The sequence below is a fragment of the Octodon degus genome, unplaced genomic scaffold (assembly GCF_000260255.1).
Source record: "Octodon degus isolate 3935 unplaced genomic scaffold, OctDeg1.0 scaffold00021, whole genome shotgun sequence".
Lineage (NCBI taxonomy): Eukaryota > Metazoa > Chordata > Mammalia > Rodentia > Octodontidae > Octodon > Octodon degus.
The window spans coordinates 1,214,152-1,223,844 of record NW_004524597.1 but is presented as its reverse complement, the minus strand read 5'-3'; the positions used below and the strand labels follow the sequence as shown (position 1 = coordinate 1,223,844).

The following is a 9,693-nucleotide window of genomic DNA, read 5'->3' as shown; positions in this document are numbered from 1 at the left end:
CCAGTGCATTAACATGTGCTCTAATCTTTATAGTTTCCTGCCTTCTTTGGGCTTTGAGCTTGATTTGCTTTTCTTTTTCTAGGAGCTTGAGGTGCAGCATAAGATTGTTTATCTGGGCTTGTTCTGTTTTCCTAATGTGCAAATTGACTGCTATAAATTTTCCTTTTCTGACAGCTTTTATTGTGTCCCACAGGGTTTGGGAAGTTGTAGCTACATTTTCATTTGATTGTAAATATTTTTTAATTCTCTAATTTCATCTGTGATCCATTGATTGTTTAGGAAGTTATTTAATTTCCTTATGTTTATGGTGTTTTTGTTGTCCTTTTGTCAATAATTTCCAGTTTTATTGCACTGTGGTCAGATAATATACATGGGATAATTTCAATTCCTTTGCATTTGCTCAGGAATGCGCTATGTGTTAGTATATGGTGTATTTTGGAGAATGTCCTATGTGCAGCTAACAACGTGGTTTTTTTTTTTTTTTTTTTTTTTTTGGTGAACTGGGGATTGAACTCAAGCCCTTTGCTTGTCAAGCAAGTGCTTATTCTACTGAGCTATCTTGCTGGCCCCCTGTATATTCTTTTATTGCTGGGTGGAACAATCTGTAAAGGTCTACCAAGTTGATTCATTCCCACATTTAGTTCAGTTCTGTTATTTTGCTTATTTTTTACCTAGTTGATCTATCTCTTTGTGACAGTGGCGTGTTGATGTCCCCCATTGCAATTGTATTATAATTTTTTTGTATTATTATTAAATAAATAATTTAAAAAGGCACATGAACTCTGGAAGTTCTAAATTGCCTGTTTACTTCTTTAAAAGATATCCTTGAAAAGCTTGTATAAACTCAGCTAAGGATGAGTGTAGCACCATAGAGGCCTGGATTGCAGTTTTTCTAGAAACCTACCCTTTAGAAAGACAAATATAGGGGCTGGGGAGATAGCTCAGTAGAATAAACACTTGCCTGACAAGTGCAAGGGTCTGAGTTCAATCCCCGGTTCTGCCAAAAAAAAAAAAAGAAAGGCAAATATGGGAAACTTTACTTTTAGTAATGGTGAGCAAGGCAGTGATTAATGCTGTCTTGTCCTTAGGCTCCAAAGGTTAGGGAGGAGCAGCCTTAGGCTCTGAGATAGTGAATGCCTTAGGCACCTGAACTGCCTGGCTCTCTTTGTAGCTCACATCTATATTTTATTTTATTTTATTTTATTTTATTTTATTTTATTTTTTATTTTTTTGCGGAACCGGGGATTGAACTCAGGTCCTTGCACTTGCCAGGGAAGTGCTTATTCCACTGAGCCATCTCCCCAGCCCATAAAGCAAGTTAGACTTTTTTTTTTTTTTGGTGGAACCAGGGATTGAACTCAGGACCTTGCACATGCCAGGCAAGCGCTTATTGTACTGAGCTATCTCCCTAGCCCTCACATCTATATTTTAAAACTAGTTAACTTTGTTTCTTAATGCAAACAAAGTCTGAACAAAAGACATTTTCTATAATTTTGCTTTTTATAGTATCTTTCTAATTGTACATTACTGTCATAACTGATAGTTCCCTCTGCATTCCATTTTGCCTATCAGGAATACTAGGCCACATACACGTACAGAATAATAAACGGCCTTTTCAGCGTGTATGGATCAAATGTCGTCCAGTGCTTAATGATGCACTCTAAAGGAGTAAGAGGCTTGAGATCCCCATATCTGGAATACAAAACAAAAGATTTCAGGGTGTCCCCACCTTATTTCTAATTAATTCCCCCTCAAGTGGATCTGTCTTTGGTGTGCAATTTTTATCTCCTGAAAAATCTCATGAACTGTTCACTTTTATTGGATATTTGTTTATATATGTTATAGTTGATCTGGTGACAGGAATGTCTGCACAAGAAAGTACAACTATTGCATAAATAGTGAGTTGGAAGCAGAGCCCTTCCTCTGCTGTGCTGTAAAAGAAATCACCTTTGGAGAGACACAAAAGAGACAATTTCCTGGAAGAACTTTGCCCTGGCCAGTAGGGCAAAGAAATCTCTAAGACACTTGTCTTCTTCCATCTGGTCACCAGAGTAATCTTTCCTAGCAGGACTAGGCTTTATTAAATCTTTGGAGCTCAGAGGTTAAACTTATATTTATCATCTTGCTATCACATTTTACATGTTGGTAAAAATACTTTAAAGCTAACAAAAATCTTTTTTTACTTTTAGTTAATATGTAAGACACAGATGTAAAGCATTTCCGTGATAGTTACTTTAGAATGCAAACTATTACAAGCTGCCTCAGCCTAATTTCTGAAGTAGTGGCTAAGTGCTTCTACTGAAAAGCTTAGGGAGAACTTCTAGTTTACTAGGAGAGAAAAAGAATAATATGTAAGTGGAAATCTTTTCGTGGTCAGGAGCCAGTTTTCACCAAGAAACCTTTGGGTATAGCCATGATCCCTCAGGTGTTCTCAGTTTCTGTTGGCTCATACAACCAGCGATCAGTCTCCAAAAAGGAATCCAGCTGTCTCTCTGGTCAACATTCCATCAGCCATAGGGTTCAATGGGGATTTACCAAAAAAAGGCTGGAGAGATCTTTTCTCTGCTTCAAAGAGTTGCAGCTGCTCTAGGAGCATTTAGTAGCTGGCAGAGTAACCACTGTTTGTCCAAGTTCTATAAGAGATAGTTAAAAGCCTGAACCAGATTACCTAGCACTTTATAGTAAAGCTTTTAAAGTTCACAGCTTAGCTGCTATGCACCTAAATGATAACTAGACCTAGGAGAAAAGATTGGAGATCCTCGTTAACTAAATGTTTTGGTCCCATAAGTGTGCTGCTTTTGGAGATAGCTCCTTCTGGTGTCACCCAGAAGTTGATTCTCTCCACTGTATCTTAAGTTTAGCTTCCCAAAGAAGACCTGCCCAGAACACTAGGCTAGAACATGGCTTTTATATATGTCCTCCCGGATGGGCGTAGTTCTCTTTGTCTTCTTTGACCCAGAGATGGGGTATGTGTCCTTTTTCTAAAAGGACTTCCTTGTCTTCCTTGTGTTAACAAATGCTAAGGGCTTCACTAAGTTGAAAGTCTAGAATTTTCCTAATTTTACATTCCTCTGAAAAGGAAAGTACAAAGAGGTAGGAATATTAGGAGTAAAGTCAGAAAGGAAACTGAAACAGAACAGGCCTGACATTTCCTCTAGCATGTAGAGGTGGATCAGAGCCAGTCTGTCTCAGTGAAACCTGTGCTTCAAGTATTTAAGACCAGGGCTGGGGAGATGGCTCAGTAAAATAAGCACTTGCCTGGCAAGTGCAGGGGCCTGAGTTCATTCCTGGTTCCCAAAAAAGAAAAAAAAGTATTTAAGACCATTGCCGGCCTAATGTCATTTAGTTGGCAAAAGGATTCTCATGTGTCATATACAGGCATGTAGATTTTCTAAGTCTGAGCTAGGTATAAAAGTTCTCTTTTACAGAAGTTTTACATAAAGTCCTCTAGAAGGGTTTGTAACATTACTCTCTCTAGCACTGTTGTCTAAAGTCAAGGAATGCCAGTACAGTACATTTAGCAACTAGTTCAAATGTAAAGTCATATGCAAGTACAAAACAATCATAAAATGTCCCATTAGAGAAATATCATAACCTTGTAACATTTCCATGTTTTAACTTAGATTTACCAACATTTTGACCAACATTTTAACAAAATTATATAGGAGACAGCATAAGCAATTGCAAGCAATTTAAATAGAACTGTGTGAGACAAAACTGTATGAGGCAAAACATGAGCAGTGGGCCAAAACATAATATTTGAAGCATAAGAATTTGTTACCAAGATGAGTCCCAATCCAGAATCTATGAAAGAAAGGAAACTCATACCTCTGTCCAATGATCTTGGTGGATGATCTCCAAATGATCTAGGGGATATGAAACTCACAACCTGAAAGGTATGAGTTTGTGTTCTCTAAAACCGAAGAATGAATTTTAGGAACAGACGTTAAGAGTAGAATATATTTATTGGGAGAAAGAAAGCTTCTGCCCAAGAGAGGGACAGAAGGGGGGCCTGAGCAGGTTGTTCCCCTCGTGTTGCCTTATGCCTGCCCTACTTTTCCATGTACTGTTTCGCCTCTGATTGCTTCTTGACATGCCACCATGCTTTGGAACCATTGAACTAGGAAATGAAGCCACTATAGGCTGAGCTACAATAAATCTTTCCTCTTTTAGCTTTGGTTGTTGGGCACTTTTCCTCAGCACAAGAATTATTAACTAAGACAGAAGTCTTGTTGCTGCCTGCTTTTTACCAGTTCTGCCACAGACCATTTCTTTTCTACCGCCCTGTCTTGAAGCCAGCCAACTATGGACTGAAACCTCTCCAAACTGAGCTAAAATAAACCTTTCCTCCTTTGACTTGTGTTTGTTAACTTGTCCCAGCAACAAGAAACCAAGACACGGTGGAGTGGAGGGCACAATACCCAACATCCATAACTTTTAAGAAGAGGTTGAATTTCACTTAAGTTTGAGGGATTCAATCTATGATTGGCTGCTCTAAGGCAGAGCTAATATAGCAGAATGGTGTGTAGAGCAAAGCTGCTTATTTCATGGTGCCTGGGATGCAGAATAAGGATGCAGTGGGAAAGTAGGAGGGATTAGGGCCAGAAGTAAATCCCAAAGCTAAGCTTCTATGACCCATCAGACATACCAGGTTGGCATATTCTGCTATTGTATAGATGCCAAAGCCAGTCCCATTAACATGCTACCCTGCCGTTCGGGCCCACTGCTTAGATACTAAGTGCAGTTTTTACTTAGACATTCCTCATTTAACAACAAAGTTCTATTCCATATCTAGTGACCAAATGAATTGGTCACTAACTGAGGAATTGTATATAGCATGATTATTACAATATTGAAAACAAAGGAAACTCCAACTTGATGACTGGTTTTATTTATATAATTCTTACATGCAAGTATAATGTGTGACATAAAACTACAATACTGTACAGTACAATCTGCAAAAATTACAATACTGTATTGTAGAAGAAGCCACTATAAGTCCAAACTACTGCTCAAATTATTGCATTGTAATTCCAAATGTAAATTATAAGTCCAAGTGGCAGGCTTTAAGTATGCCTTGGTTTTAAAGCCACTGCACCTTGGTCATAAATCCAAACAGCTATTAAATAAGTGGGTTGTTAAATGAGGGACAGCTGTAAGGTATTCATCAGGATATCCTATTGTAAATTTAGGAGCATCTCTACATTCAAGAAGTACAGAACGACATTCAGGAAACTTTTATAATAGTTTTACAAAGCAAAATTGCATTCTTAAATTGATTGTAATATTACCGAAAGAAATCAGTTGAAATCTAAACAAGTGGAAAGCCTGCGATCATTCACAGCTCTAGTGTTAAGAGAGATACATTTGCTTACATATTTTGGACATTTGCCTCTTAGGTACAGTAAATTTCTGGATTTTGAGCAACTTGGTCCGTTAGTGTTTCACAAGACAAAATGTCTTTTAAGAAATTTTAACTTGGTCAATCCCTGGTACCACATGCCCCACCAGTCCTGTCCTTTGGGCGTGCTGAGCCAGCCACAGAGTCCAGGCGTGGTGGTGCACACCTATAATCCCAGTGTTGGGGAGGCTGAAAACAGGAGGATCACAAGGAGTCTGAGCTGTGTAGTGAGACTCTGTACAAGTGCATTAAAAAAGTCTAAAAACTAAAAAGAAATTTTTACTTGATATACAAATGATCTCTTGCCAACTGTGGATCTATTTAAAACTAACATAACAGCTGATATTTTAAAAACCACTAAAAGAAAGCAGGAAATACTTCATGGTAGAAGTTTGGGCAATGACTGTTTTGAGGACTGACTCCAAACCACGAGCAATAAAAACAAGAACAGACAATGAACTGCATCAAATACAAAGCTTAAAGAAAGAAAGCAAAGCAAAAGCGAAGTTGTCAAACTGGAGTTTCCTTTGATCATGTCCTTATTCAGAATACTGTGATGTGTATGCCATGTACGTAGTCAATGTTGGACTAGTACATCATGCTGAATATCACATGATCACAGCTGGCTCTCTCTCACACTTCATTTACTCTTACTGCTTTGATAGCCAAGTGCTTTGGATTATGAGCAGAATGAATTCTTACAAACCAAAGTTTCAGTGTATATAGTTGGCGAATATTTTCTCCCACTCCACAGCCAGTCTCTTTACTCTGTTGATTGATTCTAATGCTTTCGTACATGGCATACACATCACAGTATTCTGAATAAGGACATGATCAAAGGAAACTCCAGTTTGACAACTTCGCTTTTGCTTTGCTTTCTTTCTTTAAACTTTGTATTTGATGCAGTTCATTGTCTGTTCTTGTTTTTTATTGCTCGTGCTTTGGAGTCAGTCCTCAAAACAGTCATTGCCCAAACTTCTACCATGAAGTATTTCCTCCTTTCTTTTAGTGGTTTTTAAAATATCAGCTGTTATGTTAGTTTTGAATAGGTCCTAGTTGATTTAAATATATTATATGGATGAGAACCATATTTATTTTGGTTGTGGATGTTAATGTTACCAAAGTGGTCTGGAGTCTCATAAATTCAAAGAAGGTAATTGTGAGCTAGGAAGCATGCAAGAAGAATGCTTATTAGAACCTAAAGAGAAAGCCCGTGACAGTTTGGAGGGGTCCTGGAGAAGAAAAGCTGTCAAATGGGCTCTTTATCTGGGTTCTTTCGTAGATCAGCAGAGCAAGATATTCTCATCGTCCAGTGGCCACCTATCACAGGTGTCTCATGGGTTTAAAATAAACCATTTAAGGCTAAGCTTTCTTTATTTTTATTTTTGGGGAGGGTCTGCAGCGTGTCCAGGGTCTCACTATTAGATCGGATTCATATTGTTTCTCCTGTTCACAGCCTCCCAAGTGCTGGGATTACAGGCACATGCCACCATGCCCAATCTCAGTTGCCATCTCAGCACATCCTGGGGGTGGGGCTGGCATGGCAGGCCCAGAGATTGAACCCCTGGTCCCTTTGCTTGCTTGCAGGTGCTTTAATCTGCTGAGTTATTTGGACAGCTCTAGGGCTAAGCTTTCTAGTATAGAGTTTAAAAGAAAACTACTCAGTGTTTCTAAATTTCTCGAAACCCAGCCCAAATGTAGGGGGTGTTTGCTTATTCAGTGCATTCCATTCTGCTTAAGAAATTTGACTGAGAGAGACCTAACTGCAAGATTTTATCCTGACTCCTGTCATTTTCCCTGTTTACTGTTACATTCCTGAGTTTTGCAATCTATATGGCTCAAGCCCTGTGTAGATGCTATTTTCTTTGTAAGGTTAACCATGTGAACTCTTAAGCCCTGTCCCTTGCTAGCTGCCTATTTATGAGATAAGTAGCTAAACCTCCTATTATTATTATTATTATTTTTTTTTTTTTTTTCAGAACTGGGGATTGAACTCAGATCCTTGCACTTGCCAGGGAAGCACTTATTCCACTGAGCCATCTCTCCAGTCCCTACATTAATTTTTCTAATACCATTTATCAAAGATTCATTTTGTGTGTCTTTGGCTTGACTTGTTTTACTTTGCCGGCCTTCCTTTCCTGTCTTCCTACCTTCTTCCTTTGTTGTTTTTTGTGTGATTGTGGTACTGGGAACTGAACCCAGGGCCTTTATAAGGAGGTGCTTCCTCAGCCCTACACATAAGAGCCAGGAGGATGGTGCACTTCTGAAATCCCAGTACTAGTAAGGCGAAAGCAGAATAATGAGTTTGAGTCCAGCTTGGCTTATCTAGCAAGACCTTGACTCAAAAAATGAGACAAAAGCTGTCCACATAAGATCTAAGATGATTAAAACCTTCAGAATAGAGAAAAATGCTGACTGAGCAGTTGATTTCTTAGTTATTACACCAAAACATAGGCAACATGAAAAATAAGTTGAATTATCAAAATTTAAGACTTGTTTGTGAAATCATAAGAGCAAAGAATTTTAAAGATAACAGAAGGAGGAAAAGTTTGTGAAACACCTGATAAGTGATTTATGTAAGGAACTCTTACAAGTCTAATAAAAAGGCAAATACAGTTAAGTAGGGAAAGGATTTGAATAGACATTTATGTAAGAGATATATACAAATTACAAAGAAGTACATCAAAAGATGCTCGAAACATATTGCAGTTTACTTTTTTCTTTGGCGGAACCGGGGATTGAACTCGGGCCCTTGCACTTGCCAGACAAGCGCTTATTCTACTGAGCTATCTCCCTGGCCCCCATATTGCAGTTTAGATCTTAAGTGTTCATTATTGGTTCAGATGTTAAAGGCTTTTTCACATGCCTGTAATAGATGGAAAAGCCTTAGCAGGTGGGGCCTGGTGGAACAAAATTTACTCATTGGATAGTTTCCTTTAAGGATTGGGACTGAGTCTCTTCTGTCTTTATCTTTGTGTCAGCTCCACCATGAAAGGGTGTGGTCTGCCACTCCTTGAGATGATGCATTCTACAACAGAATTGCCTGAAAACAATGGCTGAATCCATGAGCCAGAGTCAACTTCTTCTATTGTTTATGTGAGGTATTTTATGACAATAACAGGAAGCTGATTCATATTAGTCCTTAGAGAAATGTAGATCAAAATGAAAGTGAACCCTCGTATCACTCTAAGCAAAATGAATATACTTGCAAGAGATAAATTTGATTGATGAGGTATCTGTCCTTGTTAGTGCAAATTGGTCAAAACACGTAGGAAAATTTTCTGTTTCTCAAGGTTAAATATACAAATGTCATACTGTTGTAGGAATTACAGTCTTCTGCTGTTGCAAGAAACTTAATGGGCACTCAAAGAGGTAAAGAAAACCAAGGTCTATATAGTTGGCTGACCCAGAAGAAATTTGGGTTCCAGATTCTTGGCACAGGAGGGTTTTGTTTTTGTTTTTGTTTGTTTTTTTTGCGGAACCAGGGTTTGAACTCTACAGGAGGTTTTATATTCTAGTTTAAATTGTTTGGGCTGAGGTTGAGTGAAATGGAGTTTTCTGAAATAGAAATTTGAAGGTGTTATGTTCTGAGGTTACAGAGACAGAAATTAATTGGAACATTTTGTGGTTCCAATGGAAGAACATTTCCTGTTGGGAGGAATTATGGGGCCTTATTCCCCAAGACAGGAAGTAGAAGCATGATGAAAAACTTGGGCCTTAGAATTCTGACTTTTGTTACAACAGTTCCATCACTAGACACTTGCATACACAGACACACACAAATGAAAAAATATGCCCACACAAAACCGTGTATATGAAACTTTGTAGTGCTATTCACATTAGTAAAAAAGTCGAAAAATCCCAAATACCTACCAGTATAGGTATAAGTGGCATAGCCATATGGTAGAATGAAGAGGAATGACATGTGGGTATAGTGATGTACATTTTTAATCCTAGATACTCAGGAGCCTGAGGGAGGAAGATCACAAATTCAAGGCTAGCCTGTGGAACTTTAATGATACCCTTTCAAAATTTTAAAATGAGCTAGGGATGTAGCTTATATGTAGAGTACTTACCTGCATGAAGGTCTAGATTCAATTCTCATTACTGAAAAAAATAAAAAGGAACGAAGTATTGCAGTGTGCTTCCATCAGGATGAATTTTGAAAACATGATAGCATGCTAAGAAAACATTTGCAAAAGATTATATACAGCATAATTCTGATGCAGAATGTCTAGAACAAGGAAAAGAAAATTTTTGAGACAAATTCTTTTTTTTTTTTTTTTTTTTTT

At 38.1% G+C, this 9,693-nt stretch overlaps 1 protein-coding gene and 1 pseudogene across 3 annotated transcripts in view; one reads left to right on the top strand and one right to left on the bottom strand.

Annotated features, from left to right (window-relative positions):
- LOC101585934 overlaps positions 1 to 1,478 on the bottom strand; it is a 5,528-nt pseudogene extending 4,050 nt beyond the window's left edge.
- The window catches only part of Atf7ip2 (activating transcription factor 7 interacting protein 2), an 82,066-nt gene that overhangs the window by 11,008 nt on the left and 61,365 nt on the right, over positions 1 to 9,693 (top strand). The gene's annotated exons all lie outside the window — the stretch shown is intronic.